Source organism: Peromyscus leucopus, chromosome 15 (assembly GCF_004664715.2).
Source record: "Peromyscus leucopus breed LL Stock chromosome 15, UCI_PerLeu_2.1, whole genome shotgun sequence".
NCBI classification, from domain to species: Eukaryota; Metazoa; Chordata; class Mammalia; order Rodentia; family Cricetidae; genus Peromyscus; species Peromyscus leucopus.
Genome location: NC_051076.1, coordinates 27,946,493 through 27,970,229, shown reverse-complemented (window position 1 = coordinate 27,970,229; position 23,737 = coordinate 27,946,493). Strand labels below are relative to the sequence as shown.

Genomic DNA, 23,737 nt, shown 5'->3' with positions numbered 1-23,737 from the left:
ATGAGTGGCTAGGAAGCGTGTGCTCGAGGGCTGCGCGGTGGGTGTGTGTGCCCGCGTGATGGTGGCGGTGTGTAAGCTGGGCGGGACGGGAAGCAGCCAGGCTGAGCTGTCCAGGCGCAGAGTTGGGGTCTTGTGTGAGAGACGGCGGGCGGCAGTGGAGAGCGAGGCAAAGGGTGAGCTGTGAGAACAGGGAGCGGACTATGTTGTGATGGGTGGGGGCGTGAGAGCAGCAGGGGCGAGCAGAGGCGCGATGGCCCTGAACAAAAGGGAGGCGTGTGATTTGTTGTCGCCAATGATCCCGCGTGAAGTGGCAAGAGGAGACAGAGGGCTTGGAGGAGGCGAGGGTGCCGAGAGAAAGAAGAAAGGCTTCCCTGACCGGGAATCGAACCCGGGCCGCGGCGGTGAGAGCGCCGAATCCTAACCACTAGACCATCAGGGAGCATAGAAACCTCGCGACGGTCCCGACACTCGCATCCCGGAGCCAGGCTGACAGCCAGCCTCTTGGACACAAAGCTCGCCCGCCTGCCCGGCACGAGAGCCGATGGCCCCGCATTTACCGGCCTTACCACGATGCCGTTTGGGGCTCGCGGGCACCTGCGCCTACTCCTGCCCTGCCAGCTGCCCGCCCCCGCCTGCCCTCTGGTGATTCGCCGCCCAGCTCGGCGCCTCCCCGAGGATTAGACGCTTGGCCCTGGCGGTTCTCCTCCCGCTAGACACACCCTCAAAACGTCTCGGCCCCCCTGCCTCCTCCTTTCCTTCGCTCAGTCCAGGGATCGGTCGGTCGCGCTGTCACCAGACGGCCTGAGAGGGTTGCCAGACAGGGCCAGCCTCGGCCCTGGACCTTGGCAAAACACCGGCAGCTTGCGTTGGCCGGGAATCGAACCCGGGTCAACTGCTTGGAAGGCAGCTATGCTCACCACTATACCACCAACGCCGCACCGCCGGGACGGCACCCACACGACGCCGGGGACTGACACCGGACAGTGCACAGCGGCGATGGCGACGTGGCCTAACCCTCGGGGACCGCCCCGACGTCAAAGCCAACACCAGCGCGCGAGCCACCGCCAACCGGGGCTCCGCCGCTGCGCGCTGTTCCCCGCAGTCCCTGCCGCGCCTCCCGCACGCACACGCCGGGCCCTGGTGGGCGCTCTCGCCGCCACCTGACTGCAGCAGCAACCCGGCCCGACGCCACGGCCTCGGGGAAGAGCGAGCGTCCGCGAGCGCTCGGGGCGGGTCCCCACCAAGACTCGCCTGGCGCAGCGTGGGCTCAGGGCACGAGAGTCGCACCCGGGCGGCTCTGACACCGGTCGCCTGGTCGGGAGGGCGACCCGATCCCAGACGTCGGAGTGCTGAGCCAGGTGCCAGGTGCCGGGCGAGGGGCCCGGGGGTCCGCAGGCGGGTGCGCGGGCTGGGACATGGGCGGCCGGATCCCGGCGCTTGGAAGTGGAACAAGGGCCAGAGCGGCGGTGGGCGACTGTCGGGCTAAAAAGAAGGCACGTCTCCTCGTCGGGGAATCGAACCCCGGTCTCCCGCGTGACAGGCGGGGATACTCACCACTATACTAACGGGGAGGACCGCGACGACGTTCTCATCGCCACGCCGGGCCCTCTCTGTCGCTCCAGACAGGCCCTGAGCTCTCCCTCCCACCACGGCCGACATCCGCACACAAACCCAAAGTCCCCGGGACGCCGCTACAACGGCCTCGCACCAGGACCCGAACCCGCAACCCTGGGCGGTCGCCGCGTCGCCGCCCGGGCTGTTGAGCCGGGCTCTCCCAGGTGACAGCTTTCTGCCGCCCACGCCCACGCCATCAGGAGAGGCTGCGCCCACACCTGCGCGGCCCCGCGGCGGCTGGGCTGCGGCCCCGGACGCACCCCCACCGCACCCCCGGGACCTGCAGCGACTTTGGCGCCTAGGAACGTCTCCACGTCCACGCGGTGGACCCCGGGCGTGGCCCGCAGCCTCAGCACCCGGACCGCAGACACGTGCCCGGGCGCCCCGTCGCTCTAAGTCCGCTCGGCGCGCGCGTGGGCGCCGGCTGCCAGCCCGACGAGCGGTCTCGCCGACAGACCCGCCGTCAGGATGGCCGAGCGGTCTAAGGCGCTGCGTTCAGGTCGCAGTCTCCCCTGGAGGCGTGGATTCGAATCCCACTCCTGACAAGCTCATCTTTTGGCCACCCCACCCCGAGAGAGAGAGAGAGATCCAGGATCACGCCTCCTTGCACAAGCCCTCCAGCGCCGCCGCTCCCCTCCGACCCCCAACCCTCGCGCCCACACCTGTGCCTAGACGAGCGCCCTCCTCTCAGCTGCCACCAACTCCTGGAGGAGAGCGCATGGGGAGCGTGCAGGAGCAAGTGAGGCGGCCGCTCCTGAGCGCCCCGACAGCCCAGGCAACCAGCCGGCCAGCCAGCCAGCCTGCCCGGTGCCATTCTATTGCCAACACAGGACTTGGTCCACCCCCACCCGACCCCCGGAACTCTTCGCCCAGCCCTCGCGCCCGCCAGCCCTTTCGGGCCCATTCCATTCCCTCCAACGGCCGCGGGAGACGCCCACCGCACCCATCTTGGTGGTCTGTAGTCGTCGGGGATTCTCGTGTGCGGAGGTGGCCTTTCCCTGCCAACGCCTGCCAGACGCTTGGTGCTCGCACAGCCATGCGCCTGCCCGCCCGCCGGCCCGTGGACCGGCAGCGGCAGGGGTGACGTGGGGCTTAGGCGTCCGGCCGGGAGAGGCGCGCTTGAGCCCCAGAGCCTCAATCTGGACCGGGAACTCTGTCCCTGGCCATGGCGCTCCCCTGGCCGGTCCATCCAGCCAGGGCCCAGGATCCAGCTGATGCGGGGACTGTCGGGGAGCAGAGGCTGTGGGAGCAGTCGGGGAAGAGGGTTGGCCATGGCATGGGTGGTCCAGTGGTAGAATTCTCGCCTGCCACGCGGGAGGCCCGGGTTCGATTCCCGGCCCATGCAGAGTCCAGTCCCTTTTGGTCCTCAGCCACAAGTTCTTGTCCCATTCCATGCTGAGCTCCTTGCAGAACACAGCTCCTGTACAGCTTCAGTGCAGGGTACTCTCCAGTGAGCCACTGCCTGCCTACCCACTAACCTGCTTTCCTCACCTCAACTCATTCAGCCCCCCCCAACTGCAAAGCTACTACACAGCTCTTGTCAGAGTTACAGTTCCCAATTCTTGGTGGCCTCTTCCAAGGCCCTTCCATGTGGAGAGCAGCAGGAATATGAAATAGAAGTCCAGCTGTATATTATAAGGTATATCTTGACCAGGCCAACGGTCAGTCCAGTGAGAAAGCCAATCAGCAAGGTCTATTGTTATGGGGCTTAATATTCGGTTATGTCTTGCTATGAAATTCTCCTAAAGTGTGTGTGTGTGTGTGTGTGTGTGTGTGTGTGTGTGTGTGTGTGTCCGTTTCAAAGCACCCGTCTAGTCACGTAGACAGAACCTTCTGCCTCTGTTCTCCAGGCCCCCTCTTTAGCATTTTTTTTGGGTATCTGCCATTTGCAAATACCCTCCTTGAGCTACTTCCTAAGATAAGAGTCAACCCCAAACATAATCTTAAAAGACAACCAAGGTACAGACAGCCCCACACAGCCTGCCTCCCTACCACCTTTTCCTGTTGTACCTCCCACTGGTGGGAGTGTCCCAGTGGGGACCAGGCTGCCTTCTTCCCCCAGTGCTTTATCCACTGCAGCTTGTTTAGATCTTTGAGAGCTTCCAGCTCCTGCTGTGAGACACTTGTGTGTTGTAGGCGGGATCAATAGATAGAATGTGGTTTAGGTTAAACCTTGGACTCTCCAAGGTAGGATAGGTCTAGAATACTTTCTCCAAATTTCCCAAGTACAAATGGACTGGACATTATGAATGTAATTCTTACCTGAGAATGTTTCTTATTGTACATAGTTTTACTGTGTTGCAGTTAAAACCTTTCCTTTTTAGCTGGGTGGTGGTGGTGCATGACTTTAATCCCAGCACTTGGATAGCTACAAAGTGAGTTCCAGGACAGGCTCCAAAAGCTACACTGAGAAGCTCTGTCTTGAAAAACCAGAAAAAAGAAAAAAGAAAAAAAAAAACTCTTTCTATTTAGTCAAGATTTGATAATTTTTCCTATTGGATATTTCTTTTCTTTTCTTTTTTTTCCAGACAGGGTTTCTCTGTGTCCTTGGTGCCTGACCTGTATCTCACTCTGTAGACCAGGCTAGCCTCGAACTCACAGAGATCTGCCTGGCTCTTCCACGAGGATTGCTGGGATTAAAGGCATTTGCCACCACCACCCAGCCAAACTTTTAATTTTCATGTAGACAAAATGGGGGAAATGTTGCAGGATATTTGATCACACTGTGAAATTCTGAGACTGTGTAAATAAAATTAACCTTGGATCAGGGGATTGAGCCAGTGACTGTTGACAAGATTTAGCTATGGAAAGGATGGAGCATCCAGGATTCCAGGTAATTACACCCAGGAAGCTGTATGGAGGGACATAAGATTTGTACTTTTTTTTTTTTTTTTTTTTTTTTTTTTTTTTTTGGTATTGCAGGAGTGGAGAGATGCTTTGCTTGCTCCATCTTGGGCCAGAAAGGAAGGTCAGCTCGATGCTTCTTGGCTTCTCTGATCTAGCATGTTTTCACCCCAACATCTTCCTCCCTGATCTTTATTTGTAAATGGTAGAGACTTAGTTAGAACCTACATTTGGTGCCAGAGGATGAGCCAGTGCAGGAATATTCCACCAGGCCTGGGGCTGAGCAGTGGGGTGCTGACTGCCGGTCTGCAGGGCGCAGATGGTAGGTAGCTAAAATACCAATAGATTCAGGTGTGACCGCTAAATGGACAGTAATCTATAATGCTAATTGACATACCAGGAAAATGGGCTCCGATTTATCAACAGATAGATATGTTACCTAAAGTAGTTCTACAACATGATAGGACACTTGGCCTGCTTTATGCAAAACATTGCAAGTCCTTTGACTCTTCTGTTTTCTATTCATTACTGCTAGCTCTTACAACATTGTTACAATAATAATGATAATTCCTGTGCTGTGGAACAATCCTTTTGTACTGTAAAGATTTGTCACTCAAATTGGTGTAGTAAAGAGCTGACTGGCCAAGAGCCAGGGAGGAAGTATAGGTGGGACAACCAAACTAAAGGATGCTGGAATGAAGAAGGGTGGAGTCAGAGGAGATGCCAGAAGATGCAGAGGAAGCAAGATGTGTAGAAAAATGAGGTAACAAGCCATGAGCCACATGGCAGAGGGTAGATAAGAAATATGGGTTAATTTAAAATGTAAGAGTTATCTAGTAACAAGCCTGAGCTATTGGCTGAGCATCTACAATTAATATTAAGACTTTGAGTGGTTATTTGGCAATGGGCAGTCAGGATAGGAAAATTCCATCTGCATTCCTGTCTGGGTACCATTAAGCTTATGGTTATTAGATCCAAATGAAAACTAATACCCATCATAGAGTCAAGGATTTGACCCAGGATACAACTTCGGGGGGGGGGATTTTAGACCCTAAATTAACATTGTAAACCCTACCTGCCCAAAGATCCGATAACTTCCTGGTATTCAGGGAATTGTAGTTCTTGGAAAATAACAACAAAGCCTCGTGGAAAAGTATGGTGGCCTATAGGTTTTGTCCATATAAGCCCCGACAAAATGGTGCCTCAGGGCCACACAGCTGGTAAGTTTACAGATGGTGGTCCTGACCAAATTCCATCTTGGTAAGTATTTAATATTTTAATAAAAGCTTGCTTTAATTTGGCCAAATTGTGGAACTGGTTTTTCTCCTATGCTCTGGATACTGCCCAATTGAGGGGGGTCCTTGCGGGTATCATTCAGGGAAACAAATCCTGAAGAGATACGAATGAAAACCCAGTGCAGACTGACTTTGCCAGCCTGGACAAGACTTAGGGGGTCTAATAACAGGCAGTTTATTCCCAATATATTTAAGCCTAGTACAATTTGAAAAAAAAAAAAAAGTTTCCTGGTACAATGCAATCCCCAGGACACAAAGATGTGTAATTACATTGAAACTCAACTCAGGGTACATATTATTTCCTCCAAGAAAGTGGGTTCTAGAGATAGATCGGCTACCTATACTAACTTAAGAGCCTAAGGGTCTGTCCTGGTCTTTGTCATAGAGATCATTTGGGCTGTTAGACACCTCTGGTCCTGGTTGTGGGTGCTATCAGGATCATTTAGATTATTACCAATCTCAGGTCTTGGTCGTAAGAGGTTGATATGGCCTGGCCCAACAGATAACACAGATCCTCGGGCTGTTAATCAATTCCAATTCTCAGCTTTCTGGATGAAAGAACAGGTTTTTCATCCTTTCCATTGGAAAGAGAATCCTATGTGTTTAACATTCCTGCTTTCTCTGGAGATCTGTGTGGCACACGGACCTTCATGCTATGCTCCCAATATCTCCTCCCTTCCAATTTTTTTAAAGAAAAAAATACCAGCTGTAATAGAAGCCAAGGTTAAAGGCATTGCTTCTATAGCTAGTCTAATTAATACAGGTAAGTGAAGAGCCCAGGAAAATTAAAAATTGTATGCCTATAGCCTATACGCATATTCTAAAAGTACTGGGGCTGATATTTGCTTTAAAACAAGCTATGTGACTCTGCCCTACGTTCTCCCAGATACAGGAAAGCAGTTAGAACAGACCATGGCTATGTAAACATCTTGAACTAACACCCTGTAATCAGAGGTTATAAATCCTGACTCTGGGTGCATTCCACAGGGGCTGTAAATCCTGACCTCAGAAACGCACTCTGCTGTACCAGTAAAATCTGGCTGGACTTCAGGAATGCACTCTCCACCCTGTATGGTCTTACACTATAAAAAGACACTGTGGCCCCTTATTGGAGGTCACAGAGACAAATTACTGTCTGTGGCCCTCACTAATTAGAAGTTTTTTACCCTGCAGTGTTGAAATAAAGTTGCTTCTGGTTAATAGACTTCGATGGTCTGATTCCTATTATTTGCACAACCCCAGGACCCAACAGTAAACATAATAACATTTTAAGAATAGCTGACAGAACAGAGAAAAGGCAAACTCCATCCTCAATCCATCTATCTCTTGATTAATTTTTGCTAATATTTTTAATGCAGGCAAAATTTAAACTTTTATAAACAATCCTCTGGAAAAGGCACTGGGATTCTGCAGTGACAAGAATTAATATGCAATACAGTCATTAAACATAACAGTATCATTTTGGGGTCAGTACTATATGTCCTTATTGTTTTCCCAAAATCTCAGCTTGATGAGTTAAAGTCCTGATGTCTCCCCAAGTTATCAGCTTACTCTCCTCCTTGGAACATCGCCTCTTGATGGATTTGTCGTCTACCTTCAGATGTTTCACTGTCTGGTGGTCTCTGGATGTCCTGGTCGCATGCATCAGATCAGGAGCCATCTGGGACTTTGTTCTTATTCTGAAAAGACATAAGTATAACCTTGCCTGGATGTTAGAACATCTGGCTCTTTCTTTTTATTTAGCATTTACATTAGGTTGTGTCTCCATTAGGGCAAATGCTTTCAGGTAGCAGAAAAATCATTATCTTTTAAAATGAAAAAAACATTTTTTTTAAATTTAAAGTTAACATAGCTAAGTGGTATAATAGCATGTGAGGATTTAGGTGGTTGTAAATATTCCCATTTATTTATTTATTTATTTATTTATTTATTTATTTATTTATTTGCCAATTAAGTATCTGATAGTATCATTCCACAATAGCTTGACCCTATGGATAGTAAAATATTTTAGTAACATGATTAACATTATTAAATGAATTTAATTTAGTAAACATTTTTTCCAATCATTTGCTAGCATAAGCAGGACCATTATCATTTTTAGTTGTAATGGGTCCTAGAAAGGAGCTGGATAAAGGACTATTTGGCAAAGCTAAGTTCCAGATATGACATAATGGTATATTCCTGGAGTCATCAGGGCCCCATGCTATGTTTGGGGCTGAGCTTTGTAGCTGACTAGTTAGGGAGATCTGTACATGCCTGAGGAGCCCAGATCTTTACACACCTGACAGCAGAGAACGTCCAAATGCAGACAGCTGTATTTTCAGATATCAAGCTGATGTCCACTAATTACTAATTATGCATTATTATAAGTATGAAATATTATATAAAATGCACCTTTATGCTGTATAAAACAATGCCTTTAATAAAGGACAGGCTCTTCATAAGCCTCTTTTAACTATTTTCCTTGCCAGAGTATGAGTATGATCTTTTATCAGACCAAGGGCAAGCATAAAACTAAAAAACAAACAATGATCATCAACTTTTAAAGATTTAAACATAGCTTTTAACTCAAGATTTAGGCTCTCAGGGGCTAGAGAGACTGCTCAGTGGTTAAGAGCATTGGCTGCCCTTCCAGAGAACCCAGGTTCAATTCCCAGTGCCCCCATGGCAGCTCACAACTGTCTGCAACTCCAGTTTCAGAGGATCTGACACCCTCACACAGACATGCAGACAAAACACCAATGCATATAAAATACAAACAAATAAATCTTTAAAAAAGATTTAGGAGCTTTAAAATTTAGGACAATTTTAGTTCTGAGCTTAAGAAGACCTTCTTACTAGGTAACGGGATATTTAGAAATACCTAAGAAATTGCTGTGGGATGTTCTGTATGGCAAATGTGTTGCTCTGATTGGTCAGTAAATAAAACACTGATTGGCCTGTGGCTAGGCAGGAAGTATAGGCGGGACTAACAGAGAGGAGAAAAGAAAGAACAGGAAGGCGGAAGGAGTCACTGCCAGCCGCCACCAGGACAAGCCACATGTGAAGATGCCGGTAAGCCACAAGCCACGTGGCAAGGTATAGATTTATAGAAATGGATTAATTTAAGCTATGAGAACAGTTAGTAAGAAGCCTGCCATGGCCATACAGTTTGTAAGCAATATAAGTCTCTGTGTTTACTTGGTTGGGTCTGAGAGGCTGTGGTACTGGCGGGTGACAAAGATTTGTCCTGACTGTGGGCAAGGCAGGAAAACTCTAGCAACAAAAAAATAATATAGACTCCTACAGGAGAAAACAATTGAGTTTTCCCATGTAAGCATGAACATACCTATTCAGCTGAGACTGTAAATGAAAGAAAATCATGAACAATATCAAAGCATAACAGTTCCTTGGAGGAAGAACTTGTTAGAAGGCTTTAGCTGTTCTACATTTTGTAGGTAGTTTGATGTACAGATGATTAAGCTGTACCAAAAATGATTTTAGGTAAAAATTTTCAAAATAATCTAATTTTTATTGTTTACATTTTCAGTTTAACTCTGTTTGGCCTCCAAGGTGATTTAAGAAACATACAATTATGTTTGCTTTTTTTTTTTAGTTTTTCAAGACAGGGTTTTTCTGTGTAGTTTTGGTGCCTGTCCTGATCTCGATCTGTAGCCCAGGCTGGCCTCCAACTCACAGAGATCCGCCTTCCTCTGCCTCCCAAGTGCTGGGATTAAAGGTGTGCACCACCACCGCCCGGCAGCATTTTTTTTTTTTTTTACCACTATACTATCCAGAAAAAAAATTAAAAAAAAAAAAAAACTTTATTGATTTCAATTTATTTATATTTTCCTTTTATAAACCCAAGCCTGTTTAAGTTGATATTTTATTTTAATACTTTTTAAAGATTTATTTATTTTTGCCGGGCGGTGGTGGCACAGGCCTTTAATCCCAGCACTCGGGAGACAGAGCCAGGCGGACCCAGGTGGATCTCTGTGAGTTCGAGGCCAGCCTGGGCTACCAAGCGAGTTCCGGGAAAGGCGCAAAGCTACACAGGGAAACCCTGTCTCAAAAACAAACAAACAAAAAAAAAAGATTTATTTATTTTATGTAAATATGTATATCTGTATGCCAGAAGAGAGCATCAGATCCCATTATAGATGGCTATGAGCCACCATGTGGTTGCTGGAAATTGAACTCAGGACCTCTGGAAGAGCAGCCAATGCTCTTAACCTCTGAGCCATCTCTCCAGCCCTTATTACTATTTTTAAAGCAAGGAAACTGAGCTGAAGACGCACATTAAGCCTTTTCTCCACTTTTGTGTCCTTTCCACGTCTGTCTCCAAACTATTCATGTCCCATCCATTCCAGCTAGACTCTATTCTCAAGTACCTCATGCTGTGGATATCGCTCTATATAAATAAAACACTGATGGCCAGTGACCAGACAGGAAATATAGGCAGGACAAGGAGAGAGGAGAATTGGGCAAACAGGAAGAAGGAGGGAGAGACACTGCAGCCACTGCCAGGACAAGAAGCATGTAAAGACGCTGATAAGCCACCAGCCACGTGGCAAGGTATAGATTTATAGAAATGGGTTAATTTAAGATATAAGAACAGTTAGCAAGAAGCCTGCCATGGCCATACAGTTTATAAGTAATATAAGCGTCTGAGTGATTATTTTATACGTGGATTGTGGGACTGCGGGGCTTGGTGGAACCTGGAGAGAAGCCCTCCAGCAACAACCTCATTCCAAATATTTCCTCCCACTATATCCTTTCTACATTCCCATTCCTTATGCAACATTCTTTTTCTCTCGAGTTAGGCCACTTTCCGTTCTTAGTGCTTTTCTGTCCTTCCTGTGCTGATTTATATATGAGGTCAGTTAATGCAGACCTCGGTTTTCTTTAAGGATACCCATTTTGGATGAGGATGTGCACACTGGCGTTCCAGAGCTATCCATTGTGACCATCGGACTCTGACTCTTCCTAGTCCATCCAGTAAACTGGAGTATGCTTTGCTGTGAGCTGGTGGCCGACAGCAAAGCATACTCCAGAGACATACTATTCATTATGAAAGCTCGGCCTACAGCTCAGGCTTGTTCCTAACTAGCTCTTATAACTTAAATTAACCCATTTATATTAATCTACATTCTGCCTCGTGGTTTTTTACCTTTCTTTCATTATGTATGTCTGACTCTTTCCATGTCTCATTGGCATCTGACCTGCACCTAGATTCATCTCCTATTTCCTCTCTCTCTGCCCAGAAGTCCCACCTATACCTCCTGCCTAGATGTTGGCCGTTCAGCTCTTTATAAAACCAGTCACAGTAATATATCTTCACACGGTGTACAAATATCCCGCAACAGTCAGCTGTCATCCAAATTTAAATAAATAGCAGAGTCAGTTAAACTATCCAATGACCGAGAAATAGCTAATAAAAGCTGATTGATTACAGAGAGTTTAGATTTTTAGCTGTATAGCCCGGAGTGAGTACAATCTTTTTGTGGAGCATGTGGAATTTGTGTATAAACATGCTCTTTGTCCTTTTTAAGAGTCATCTATAAAAGCATTAAAGGCAATCTCTATAGGATATAACTTTGGCAATACCTGTGGAATATTGTTATAAAATCTTAAAATGGGGATTTTTTTTTTTTTTTCGAGACAAGGTTTCTCTGTGTAGCTTTGCGCCTTTTCCTGGAGCTCACTTGGTAGCCCAGGCTGGCCTCGAACTCACAGAGATCCACCTGGCTCTGCCTCCCGAGTGCTGGGATTAAAGGCGTGCGCCACCACCGCCCGGCCAAAGTAATTTTTTTTTTTTAAATATTTATTTATTATGTATACAGTGTTCTGTCTGCATGTGTCCCTGCAGGCCAGAAGAGGGCACCAGATATCATTACAGATGGTTGTGAGCCACGTGGTTGCTGGGAATTGAACTCAGGACCTTTGGAAGAACAGTCTGTGCTCTTAACCACTGAGCCATCTCTCCAGCCCCCTAAAATGGGGATTTTTTTAAAGATCCTGAGTAACATGTGAATGTGACCTGCAAATTATTAACGGTGTGGGAGAAATAATTTACCTGCATTTTTTTTAGTGAAAAATAATTTTTGTAAGCTTTTTATTAGTAAGGTAATTTCAACAAGCTACTGCATTAGCAGCCACATTATTTAATAAGCTAATAACCGGTTCTGTTTCAGGTGTGTGGTGGTTTGAAAGAAAATGGTTCCCAAAGGGAGTGGCACTATTAGGAGGTGTGGCCTTGTTGGAGGAAGTGTGTCACTGTGGGGGCGGGCTTTGAGGTCTCTTTTGCTCAAGCTTCCCTCAGTGTGATGGTTAGTTGACTTCCTGTTGCCTGTGGATCAAGATGTAGAACTCTTAGCTGCTTCTCCATCACCACGTCTGCCTGCACACAGCCATGCTCCCCATCATGATGATAATGGACTGAACCTCTGAAACTATAAGTGAGCCACCCCAATTAAATGTTTTCATTTATAAGAGTTGCCATGGTCATGGCGTCTCTTCCTAAGATGGCATGCCACTTGGTATAACACAGGAGTCAAGAACCACTCTGAGATTCCCCAAATGGACATTCCGCGTCTCAGTGGTATACCCTTAGTTATGTCTCACTACCTGTAGCCAGGCCCATGCAAGCATTGGCACAGCAAGAAGGCACACTACCAGGCTGTGGGGGGAAATATGGTGTTTGGGGATCGCTGTTGCAGATGCTCTGCCCTCAGACTGTTCAGTTTCAGTTGCGTACCTGGCTACCTACAGGCCTAGATGTGATTACTCCTCCCAAAGTCATCTTTAGTTGTACTAATCTCTGTACTGATCTCTGTTCAGCAGACAATGGCAAACCAATTAGTTTATTGGGGTTATTTATAGAAGTGTGGGTGAGGGGTTACTTACAGGTATGGATGACTCAAAAGCAGCTGTATTACTGCAAATCTCACCCCAATCTGACTGATGACTCATGAAAGTTGCATTCCTTGGAGCTCTCTGCAATGACTTATGGGAAGCCCAATAGGTTGAAGAGACTCTTTTGTCCATAGCAGTTCTTATTGCTCATATAAGCTTGGGAATAGAGGGCCTTGTGAATATTATATGATTCAAGGACTTCTTGAGACTTATGAGTTGCTAACATTATTTGTTGGCTTTGTTTGTTTGTTTGTTTGTTTGTTTTTCGAGACAGGGACAGGGTTTCTCTGTGTAGTTTTGGTGCCTTTCCTGGATCTCGCTCTGTAGACCAGGCTGGCCTGGAACTCAGAGATCTGCTTGGCTTTGCTTCCTGAGTGTTGGGATTAAAGGCGTGCGCTACTGCCACCTGGCTATTTGCTGACTTTTAAGATTAAAAAAATTAATTATTGCTGGAGGAGGTGGCACATGCCTTTAATCCCAGCTTCTCATGGGAAGGGGTGGACGGGATTAGTCAAAGATTCTACAAGGCTGATCAACTGATTACTTCACGGCTGTAGAGAGACGGACTGTTTTCAGGCTCAGAGCCAAACTATTTGGGGCTACTTTGGTCTCCTTAACAGCCATTCATGTTCACCTCGATATCAGACCTAACATTTTTTCCAACATTGTAGTGAGAGCTCCCTTGTATCTGGCGTGAATTCTGGAGTGACGGCACCTAAGCTTTGAAGAAACCTTTTGTAAATAGTCAGTGATTGTTATCTAAGGTTTACGGAGTTGCTTTTCCTGAAGGAATTACAGAGCCTGTGTAGGACTTAGTCTTGAGACATACCTGGTAAATCAAGTCTCCCAAGGCTGAGAATTGCTTAGGTAATGCAATGGTTCTTTCAGACAACTCCTAGATGAGATAAGAAGTTTTGGTACGTAAAAAAATGGCTTGCTAAAAGTGTCTTTTATGTAACAACAAAGAGCTGCTGCAAAGCTCCTTGGCAGTCAGTCCATCAGAGACTGATTCCCCTGCTGCTTTTGGCTTTTGCTAAAGCCGTAATTTTGACCCAACCCATGTAACTAAGAACACCAGTGCACCATCAAAGCATCCACAAATCTCTAGCGTCTAAACTGTACACTGAGAATGGCATTGCGAACATTCAAAGCCTGGAGTAGAGTTTTTTCCCACTCTGCTCCTCCCTACCCCTCCCTGTTTGCCCCAGTATATTTAAAATGTACCTTAGCTAATGGTTTATTTTGTTCTGTGACGATAAAACTTCATGTAACAGCTTCCATACTGAAACGTTATTTGGGGGCAAACTGAATCCACGTTCCCAAGCCATGTTCATTCATATTTAGTTCAGAATAAACTTCTTACTCCCTTTGAGGGTTGAACTGCACTTTGCATCCCGTTTCAAAAGGCTCCTCTCCCATTGACTACTCTTGTGATCCCCAACCTAACTTGTACAGAAAGAAGCCTCTTCCCTACCTGTGGTGATCTATTGTAGATGTAACCAACCGTCTTATTAAATAAGAAACACAGAACCAATGCAAAGAAGAAAGCCAAGAGGTCAGAGCTAAGAGCTAAAACCTTACCCTTCCTCCTGCGGTGGTCCTACCTCTCTGAACCAGAGCTACTTCCTGTGTGTCTGTCTTTTTATAGTGTTTCTGTTCTGCCTTCTCATTGGTTGTAAACCCAACCACATGACCGCCTTGTCATGGCCTGTCTGTATAGACCTCCAGGTTTTCTATGATTGATATTGAGATTAAAGGCATGTGTATCCAATACTGGTTGTATCCCTGAACACACAGAGACTTACTTAGCTCTGCCTACCAAGTGCTGGGATTACAAATGTATGCCACCACTGCCCTGCTTTCCTATGGCTTGCTAATAGCTCTGATCCCCAGGCAACTTTATTTATTAACATATAAATAACATTTTAATACAAATAAAATATCACCATATTTCCCCTTTTCTGTTTTAATAAAAAGAAAAAAGGAAAAAGCTTATAACTAACATAAGAAAAACTATATACAAAAGTATAATAACTATATACAATATATACAAGTAATAAATACCTAAACAATGTCTAGTTCATTTGTATTTGACAAATTCAGAGAAAATAATTCCATTATCTATCCTATTGTATCTAATTCACTTTCTATCCTAATTAATCTTCAACTATAACTAACTAATCTTCAACTCCCTCAGAGACCCAAGAAGGAAATAATATTAGCTAACAAAAGTAAAAACAGGAAGTAGATGCAAGCAACTTCCAAAAAATTGTGAGTTGACAGAAACAGCCAGCTGCTTGGACAGTCATCTGAGGTTTCTCTGCAGTGTTGGGGCATCATCTTCAGCCTATAGGCTTAGCGTATCTGACAGACTCATTTGTGAAGTAGGATGTACACAAGGTCAACAGTTCAACCTCACATTGGGTGAGAGCAGTCCATGTACCAGAAACACCTGAATTCCACTAGTGTCATGTCATGATTCAGGATTTTAAATTCTGGAAATTGTTGATGTTTTTTTTAATTCAGCTGTCCATTCTTCTTGGCTATGTGTATATGTGGCTTCATCTCATTCATCTCAGCATCCTGTTCTTCTCCACATCCCTCTATTAAATGCCAGTCTACTATTGAGAGGCGTTAACTTAATTACTCTTCAAGAATATCTGTCAGCTGCTGTCCCATTGCACATCAGAAGCCATCAGCCCACTGCCTGTTAAGCTGCCTTCGAAGAAAAGGGCACCGTACCTTTTCCGGATGCGAAGGCCACTTCAGGGATGGTGCCATATTGTCCTGGCCTCAGAAGATGCCTTTTGATAAAGCCATAACCACACTTGTTTTGGCAAGAATCAGTAGTCCTTTTTTTCATGTCCTGTCTGTCCTGTTTGTCAGCAGTTGATTCGAGAATACTTTGTTGTCCAGTGGCTAACTTTTGCCACAATGAAAGTTAACTCCAATTGCAGTTTTTTCAATGCCCATATTTATAGATGTAATCAACCGTCTTATTAAATAAGAAACACAGAAACAATGTAAAAGAGAAAGCCGAGAGGTCAGAGCTCAGAGCTAAAATCTCACCCTTCCTCCTGCTGTCCCAGCTTCTCGAAAGAGAGCTACTTCCTGTCTGTAAGTCGATTTTCCAGTCATTCTGCCTTCTCATTGGTTGTAAACCCAAACACGTGACTGCCTCGTCACTGTCTGAATGTACAGCCCCCTAGGTCTTAAAGGCATATGTCTCCAATGCTGGCTGTATCCCTGAACACATAGAGATCTATGGGATTAAAGGCGTGTGCCACCACCGCCACACTCTGTCTATGGCTCTAATAGCTCTGACCCCCAGACAACTTTATTTATTAACATACAATCAAAATCACATTTCAGTACAATTAGATTACCACCACACATATTTTCTCTGAAGTAGATTGGTACTGCCAGGAGCCGACATGTCTCATAGTCATGACAAAAAAGAAAAAATTTTCTAAGTTATTAAAACATTTTAAATGCCATATTCTGTAGACCTCTGAAGGGTTTGAAGATAACCTGTCTATCTAAAATATATCTATTCAATCTTGAAAACATACCTAATATGACTACAAGTTCTATTATAATGTCTAACTACTAACTTTCATTTCTTTATATCCTAATAGTTGGTAATAACAACATTCAAGGATCAGAAAATTACATTGTTAAATGAATGGTATAAGTACAATTAGAAATATACATATAGCATTTTCTAACAATATCAATTTCAATATATATAATTTGTATACAATATAAAACAATCCAATCCAGTGTATTTACATTTTTCTTTTCTTTTCTTTCTTTTTTTAAAACAAGAACCTTAAATCTAATCTCCTTTGCTTAGCCCTTTTCCTAACCCTTGACAACAACTTGTAACCAAGCCCCCTAATCCATGAAAATTATCCCAGACCCAAAACCCATTAAAAAACAAAAAACAAAAAACAAAAAAAAAACCACCCGCCCCTCACCACCTCTTTGGGAATGTGGGCGTCATATTCTTGAAATTGCTTCCTGCTGGGTATGGGCGAAGGTATCTTTATCCTGAAAAGAAAAATTTTAGGTTAATTGTCAAATTCTAGGAAAGGTAACTATATCCTTCATTATCCAGTCTGTGTATAATGCCAAAGTTCAGGGTTTATCTCAAATCCTTATTCAAGTAGTCTTTGAGACTGGATCATCTCAGCTAGCTCTCTCAAAATTGCTCTGAGCACTTTGTAGTTCAAAGTTGATCTGTAGATGATGTTTGTCAGCTTAGTGATGTTATTATTATAGTGGAATTGTTGTTGTTGTGGGGCCCCATCTTCTTCCTGGAGACTTCAGTTGATGTTAGGCCTGGCCGTGAATTCCTGCAAAAAGCTGATTAGAGACTCGAACACAAAGACATATATATGCAGCTAATTGAAGCCTTTTTTCTTTTTAGAATTAGTTAGTACTCTATATGACCTATCTATATCTTGACAAAGTTTAAAATATATATATATATATATATATATATTAATCTTGTAAATTTTGATATAAAATTTATACTTTAAGAAAAGTTTAAAGAATCAGAATAGAATCAAAGAGTTGAGATTAGTAATAGAATAGTCCCTTAATTAATTTGGCTTTTCTCCTGTCCCATAACAGAAGATGGCTCTTTCTTCTGGCATGATACAGGGAGTTTGCATTTTCCTTTTAACAACATGCTTGAGTTTAAAGAAGGAGAGAGCCATTCTCCAACTCCAAAGTCAGCTTTAAATTTTAATTGAACTGGGACTATTAGAAGACCAATAGTGTTAAATCTTTAAAGAAAAGCAGAAACAAACATTTAGGAAGACATAAAATTTTTTGGATGATATACCATATGCCATTTCACTCTGTTTCTTGGGATAGACGATTTGTCCCTTTTCTTCAGTTGTCTCATTTGTCCAGTGTTCTTCAAATTCCTTAACCTTCATTCTCCTAAAAGACAAAAACAAAAACCTTTCCCCAAGGTTTTTTTGGGATGTTCCTTTTTGGCAAGTTATTATCTGATTAAATGAAAAGGCATGTGTTACTGGTATAAGTTAGTTTAAATTGGATGTTCATGCTAGTTGATGAACTATCACCTCCTCTAATTAAGAGGTCTCTCTTGTTCAAATCAAACCTTTATCAATTTTGATGGTACCCACAGCTTATCTTCTCCTGTAGAAATAAAAGCAAAACCTCATCCCCAATGTAACACATATCCTGGTTTCCATTCTGAGGTCAGCACATCCTTAAAGTATATAGGCTGGCCGGGCGGTGGTGGCGCACGCCTTTAATCCCAGCACTCAGGAGGCAGAGCCAGGCAGATCTCTGTGAGTTCGAGGCCAGCCTGGGCTACCAAGTGAGCTCCAGGAAAGGCGCAAAGCTACACAGAGAAACCCTGTCTCGACAAAAACCAAAAAAAAAAAAAAAAGTATATAGGCTGATTTAATTCTGTAGTTTTTTCTATTATCCAATGTCTCTCTGCAGCTGTTGTTCCTTTCTCATTGGCATTCAGAAAATTCAAAGTTAGAAGAGCATTATGTAGTCTATTTCTGGGGGGTTTTGTTACCCCTTTCTGTTTATTTAGCTTATCCTTTAGAGTTCTGTTTGATCTTTCTATAACTGCTTGACCTGTAGGATTATGTGGTATACCTGTAATATGGTTTATATTATAATAAGCAAAAAACTGTTTCATTTTAACAGGAACATATGATGGAGCATTGTCAATTTTAATTTGTGCAGGTATACCCATGATGGCCATAACTTCTAGCAAATGAGTGATTACAGAATCAGCTTTTTCAAAACTCAAAGCAGTTGCCCATTGAAATCCTGAATAAGTATCGATGGTGTGGTGTAGATATTTCAATTTTCCAAATTCTGCAAAGTGAAACACGTCCATCTGCCAGATTTCATTCCTCTGAGTACCCTTTGGGTTACATCCTGCTGGTACTGGCATTTGATTGTAGAAGGAACAAGTAGGACATTTCTTTACTATTTCTTTGGCTTGTTGCCAGATTATGGAAAAATCCTTTTTTAAACCTTTACTATTGACAAGATGTTTTTTTTATGAAATTCTGAGGCCTCCAGCACATTTCCTATCAATAATTTATCAATCTCATCATTGCCTTGTGCTAGAGGGCCTGGCAGACAAGTATGGGATTGGATGTGAGTTATATATAAAGGATGACTCTTTTTCCTGATTGTATCTTGTAATTGAATAAATAGTGAAGTTAATTCTGAAGCATCAGGGATAAATTCTGCAGTCTCAATATGTAATACTACTCTTTCAGCATACTAAGAGTCAGTTACTACTTTGAGAGGTTCTGAAAAATCCATTAATACCAACAGAATAGCATACAATTCTGATTTTTGAACTGAATTATAAGGACTTTGAACCACTTTACTTAAATTTTCTGATTGTAACCTGCCTTTCCTTGTTTGTTGGCATCTGTATAAAATGTACGAACACCAGATATGGTTTTTTTTACACACAATTCGAGGCAAGATCCAATCAGCTCTCTTTATAAGATCAATTCTATCGCTTTTGGGATATTTGCTGTTAATTTCTCCCAAAAAATTACTGCAAGCTTTTTGCCAAGGTTCGCTTTCTATCCATAATTTTTCAATGTCCTCCTTAGTTAAAGGTACGACAATTTCTGCTGGGTCTATTCCTGCTAATTGACGAAGTCTCAATTTTCCTTTCCAAATCAAGTCAGAGATTTTTTCCACATAAGTTTTTAATTTTTTATTTGGTTTATTTGGTAAAAATATCCATTCCAATATAATATCTTCCCTCTACATTAATATTCCTGTAGGAGAACGCCTAGAAGGTAAAATAACCAAAATGCAATCCAGCTTTGGATCAATATGATCCACGTGCCCTTTATGTACTTTCTTTTCTACGAAGGCCAATTCTTTCTCAGCTTCAGGTGATAATTCTCTTGGACTATTTAAGTCCTTGTCATCTTCTAAGGTTTTGAACAAATTATTTAGTTCATCATTTTTTACCCCAACAATAGTTCTTAGATGAGAAATGTCTCTAAATAATCCTTGAAATTCATTAAGAGCCTATAGTTGATCTCTCCTAATTTGCACCTTTTGGGGTCTAATTTTTTGTAGCTCTATTTTATATCCTAAATAATTAATAGAATCTCCTCTTTGTATCTTTTCAGGAGCAATTTGTAATCCCCAGCAAGGCAAAATTTTCTTTATTTCTTCAAATATTCTTTCTAAAGTATCTGCATTTGAGTCAGCTAATAAAATATCATCCATATAATAATAAATTATAGATTTAGGAAATTTTTTACGTACCACTTCCAATGGCTCTTGTGCAAAATATTGGGACAGAGTTGGTCTATTCAACATTCCCTGTGGGAGAACCCTCCATTGAAATCTTTTAACCAGTTGAGAATTATTATAAGTAGGCACTGTGAAAGCAAATCTTTCTCTGTCTTTTTCTTGTAAGGGTATTGAAAAGAAACAGTCTTTTAAATCAATAACTATGAGAGGCCTTTTGGTAACAGAGTAGGCAAAGGAATTCCAGATTGTAGAGAGCCCATTGGCTGAGTTACTTTGTTAATTGCTCTAAGGTCTGTTACCATTCTCCATTTACCAGATTTCTTTTTAATAACAAATACCGGAGAATTCCAAGGGCTGGTTGATTCTTCAATATGCTGAGCATTTAACTGTTCTTCTACCAGCTCTTCTAAAGCCTGGAGTTTCTCTGTTGTTAAAGGCCATTTGCTGAACCCATACAGGCTTGTCTGTTGACCATTTTAAAGGTAGAGCTGTTGGTGTCTTTGGAAGATTACCAGTTGTTGTGCCCTGTTCTTGAATGACATGGATGGCTGGTGAGCACTCATTAGAATAATATCTTCTAATATTTCTCTCATTCTCTCCCATTGACTACCCTTGTGATCTTCAACCTAACTTGTACAGAAAGAAGCCTCTTCCCTACCTGTGGTGATCTATTGTTTGTAATAAAGCTTGCCTGAAGATCAGAGGACAGAGCCAGCCACAGAGTTAGCTATAGAGGTCAGGCAGTATGGCACACACCCTTTAACCATAGCACTCGGGAAGCGGAGGTAGAGATCCTTCTGGATTTCCCCAAGTTCAAGGCCACACTGGGCTACATGAGATTAAACCAATCTTAAAGGGAAACAGCCAGGCAATGGTGGCACACACTTTTAATCCCAGCACTCTGGAAGGCTGAGACAGGAAGTGATATGGCTAGGCAGAGAAAGGAATGTAAGATGGGAGGAGACAGGAATTCGCTCTCTTGCAAATGCTCTATCAGGCTGTGGAGGTGGTGAGGTAAGAGGTGGTAGCTGTGGCTTGCTCTGTTTCTCTTATCTTTCAGCTTTCACCCTGATATCTGGCTCCGGGTTTTTATTGTAAGACCATCTAGGATTCATGCAACACCTATTTTGCTCTGCTCTTGGGAGAAATACATGCAGGAAATATTCGCCATCCCTGACCACAAATCTGTCCCCTGACCTCCACAAGTGCACATAGCATACATCTGTAACAATAATTCTACGACTACCAACAATAATAAAATGTAAACCAGGTGCGGTGGTGCAGGCCTGTAATCTAAGTACTCCGGGGTAGAGACAGAAGAATCAGGGGTTCAAGCCCGTCTTCCACTAACCAGGAAATTCAAGATCAACCCAGCCACATCTTACTGAGGAGTCAGGTTTGGTTCCCAGAACCCATATGGCAGCTCACAACTGCTGTAACTCCAGCCCAGGAGTTAGGATTTTCTCTTCAGGCCTCTTGAAGGCACTGCATTCTGCATGATGCTCATACGTTCAGGCAAACACTCACTCACACATTTTTTAAAAAGTGCTACTTAAAGGATAGTGAAAGGAGGAGAAAGGGAGTGGCCGGAAACGCAGGAGGGGAAGGATGGAGAGTTGGAGCGGCTTCAATCCGAGTTCTAGGCAGGAGGATCTGAAGTGTGAAGCCAGCCTTTGCCACACAGTTTGAGGCCACGCTGGACAACTCTGTGAGACGCCATCTCAAGACTTCGAAAGGAGCAGGGGTTGTAGCTAACATGTAAAGTACTTGTCCAGCATTCACAATCCCTGGGCAAAACCCACAAACAAGCTGAACATGAATAAAGTTCAGAATTAAGTACAAAAATCAGAAATTTAGTGTGTAAAGACTAGTATCAGAAAGCAGTGAGGAAAAAAAGTTCTACATGTAATTAGAATAAAGCACTGTACCAAATGTGGAAACAAAATTGTAAAGAGCCTAGAAAAAGGTTCAGCATGAATGGTAACACTCTTTTAGCGATGATCGAAAATGCAGAAGCAATAAGGAGAAAAAACAGAAATATTAACTTACGGTGAGGCTGAGGGTGAGGGGTGAGGCTGCCAACATTTAGAGACAATGAAGTAAGGCCTGAGTATAAAAGGACCTGGGGTGTGCCTCAATGGCGCCGATTGCCTAGCACCCTCAAGAAAAAGGAGCGGGGGCTGGGGCTGGAACGGGGGAGTGGACAGGATCAGTTCAGGTGCATATAAAGTTTGATATTTACGTCTAGACAGGAAGAGAAAAGATGCCTGAAAGCAGCAAATTGATGACAATGAAGAAGCCAGGTGAGAAAAGGAGACTGTCAGGAGTGGGATTCGAACCCACGCCTCCAGTGGAGACTGCGACCTGAACGCAGCGCCTTAGACCGCTCGGCCATCCTGACTACGTCCTGGAACGTGCAGCAGCCCACTTGGCAGGGAAAACTGGAACGCGCTCGTTCATCCTTTGGTGATCGGATCCGGCAGCAGAGACACCTGGACTCCAGATCAAAGCTGCGGAGCTCTCCACGGAAAAGAAGCAACCGCAGTCTACTCAGGTGGGCACGATGCTCCAAGCCCCCGGATCTCTGGTCGTCCCCCAGCCGGGCCGCGTCCCAGTGTAGGAACCAGCGCAGCAACAATGCATGCCTGCCAGTCGGAGCCTCTTCTCCGGAGAAGAAGGCAGAGGACAACTACTGGGTGAATGCCCGCGGGTTCCGGTCCTGGTGCGAGGGGCATTGTGGCGGCGTCCCGGGAACTTTGGGTTTGTGTGCGGAGGTCGGCCGTGGTGGGAGGGAGAGCTCAGGGCCTGTCTGGAGCGACGGAGAGGGCCCGGCGTGGCGAAGAGGGCGTCGTCGCGGTCCTCCCCGTTAGTATAGTGGTGAGTATCCCCGCCTGTCACGCGGGAGACCGGGGTTCGATTCCCCGACGAGGAGACGCGTTATTTACTTTTTTAGCCAGACGGGCGGCCTCGGGCGCGCTGGCCCTCGGGGCATGCGACTCTCGTGTCCTGAGCCCCCCCTGCGCCAGGCGAGTCTTGGTGGGGACCCGGCCCCGAGCGCTCGCGGACGCTCGCTCTTCCCCGAGGCCCTGGCGGCGCGCCGGGTTGCTGCTGCAGTCAGGTGGCGGCGAGAGCGCCCACCAGGGCCCGGCGTGTGCGAGCGGGAGGCGCGGCTGCGACGGCGGGGAACAGCGCGCAGCGGCGGAGCCCCGGTTGGCGGTGGCTCGCGCGCTGGCGTTGGCTTTGACGTCGGGGCGGTCCCCGTGGGGAGGGCTCAGCGAGGGAGCCGGTAGGCGCTGTCCACTGCCGGGTGTCAGTCCCCGGCGTCGTGTGGGTGCCGTCCCGGCGGTGCGGCGTTGGTGGTATAGTGGTGAGCATAGCTGCCTTCCAAGCAGTTGACCCGGGTTCGATTCCCGGCCAACGCAAGCTGCCGGTGTTTTGCCAATGTCCAGGGCTGAGGCTGGTCCTGTCTGGCAACCCTTCCAGGTCGTCCGGTGACCGCGCGAGCGACCGATCGCTGGACTGAGCGAAGGAAAGGAGGAGACAGGGGTGCCGAGACACTTTTGAGGATGTGGGGAGCGGAGAATTGCCAGCGTCATCAAGAACTAACTGACTATCAAGCAGTCGAATCTATAAATAGTAATGAACGTCTAATCACAGCTAGGACTTATTAAGGAAACTGTGTTACTATCACTCCCTGGTGGTCTAGTGGTTAGGATTCGGCGCTCTCACCGCCGCGGCCCGGGTTCGATTCCCGGTCAGGGAAGTGTTCCTTTTAACTATGTAACTGCCAT

General features: G+C 45.1%; 9 non-coding genes across 9 annotated transcripts; 5 read left to right on the top strand and 4 right to left on the bottom strand.

Annotated features, from left to right (window-relative positions):
* Positions 1–367: 367 nt before the first annotated feature.
* Positions 368–439, bottom strand: Trnae-cuc. Its single transcript has one exon. It is a non-coding gene; the product is annotated as a tRNA-Glu (tRNA).
* A 423-nt stretch (positions 440–862) lies between these two features.
* Positions 863–934, bottom strand: Trnag-ucc. Its single transcript has one exon. It is a non-coding gene; the product is annotated as a tRNA-Gly (tRNA).
* Positions 935–1,499: 565 nt separating this feature from the next.
* Trnad-guc lies at positions 1,500–1,571 on the bottom strand. The gene has a single exon. It is a non-coding gene; the product is annotated as a tRNA-Asp (tRNA).
* Positions 1,572–2,076: 505 nt separating this feature from the next.
* Positions 2,077–2,159, top strand: Trnal-cag. Its single transcript has one exon. It is a non-coding gene; the product is annotated as a tRNA-Leu (tRNA).
* A 729-nt stretch (positions 2,160–2,888) lies between these two features.
* Trnag-gcc lies at positions 2,889–2,959 on the top strand. The gene has a single exon. It is a non-coding gene; the product is annotated as a tRNA-Gly (tRNA).
* Positions 2,960–22,264: 19,305 nt separating this feature from the next.
* Positions 22,265–22,347, bottom strand: Trnal-cag. Its single transcript has one exon. It is a non-coding gene; the product is annotated as a tRNA-Leu (tRNA).
* Positions 22,348–22,806: 459 nt separating this feature from the next.
* Trnad-guc lies at positions 22,807–22,878 on the top strand. Its single transcript has one exon. It is a non-coding gene; the product is annotated as a tRNA-Asp (tRNA).
* A 418-nt stretch (positions 22,879–23,296) lies between these two features.
* On the top strand, positions 23,297–23,368 carry Trnag-ucc. Its single transcript has one exon. It is a non-coding gene; the product is annotated as a tRNA-Gly (tRNA).
* Positions 23,369–23,637: 269 nt separating this feature from the next.
* On the top strand, positions 23,638–23,709 carry Trnae-cuc. Its single transcript has one exon. It is a non-coding gene; the product is annotated as a tRNA-Glu (tRNA).
* The last annotated feature ends 28 nt before the right edge of the window (positions 23,710–23,737 follow it).